Source organism: Arachis ipaensis, chromosome B05 (genome assembly GCF_000816755.2).
Source record: "Arachis ipaensis cultivar K30076 chromosome B05, Araip1.1, whole genome shotgun sequence".
In the NCBI taxonomy this organism is placed as follows: domain Eukaryota; kingdom Viridiplantae; phylum Streptophyta; class Magnoliopsida; order Fabales; family Fabaceae; genus Arachis; species Arachis ipaensis.
This window is the reverse complement of record NC_029789.2, coordinates 91,596,385-91,596,687: the sequence shown is the minus strand read 5'-3', so window position 1 is coordinate 91,596,687 and position 303 is coordinate 91,596,385. Positions and strand designations below refer to the sequence as shown.

General features: G+C 26.1%; 1 protein-coding gene across 2 annotated transcripts in view; it reads right to left on the bottom strand.

The window, feature by feature from the left end:
* LOC107641943 overlaps positions 1-303 on the bottom strand; it is an 8,079-nt gene that overhangs the window by 859 nt on the left and 6,917 nt on the right. The gene's annotated exons all lie outside the window — the stretch shown is intronic.

Below are 303 nucleotides of genomic sequence, written 5' to 3'. Positions count from 1 at the left end.
CTATAAATTTTCAAAAATTAAAAAAAAAATTCTCTTTCTAGCCACTATAATCAGTCTTTTCTCTTTCTTACCACTATCACAGAGGGGAAAACTCCAAAATTATAGGAATAATTTCTCATCTTCAGCAGTAATGATTCAAAAATATTTATAGAAGACTAGAAGTATACACCCCGAAAAGGACTAGTGGGGTGCACAAGTATGTACTTAAATAGAAAATCACATTTTATTCTCTAAACACAAATTTAAAATTTAGAAAATTTAAATTTTAAAATAATATATGTTGCCATAGTAGATTTATTCATT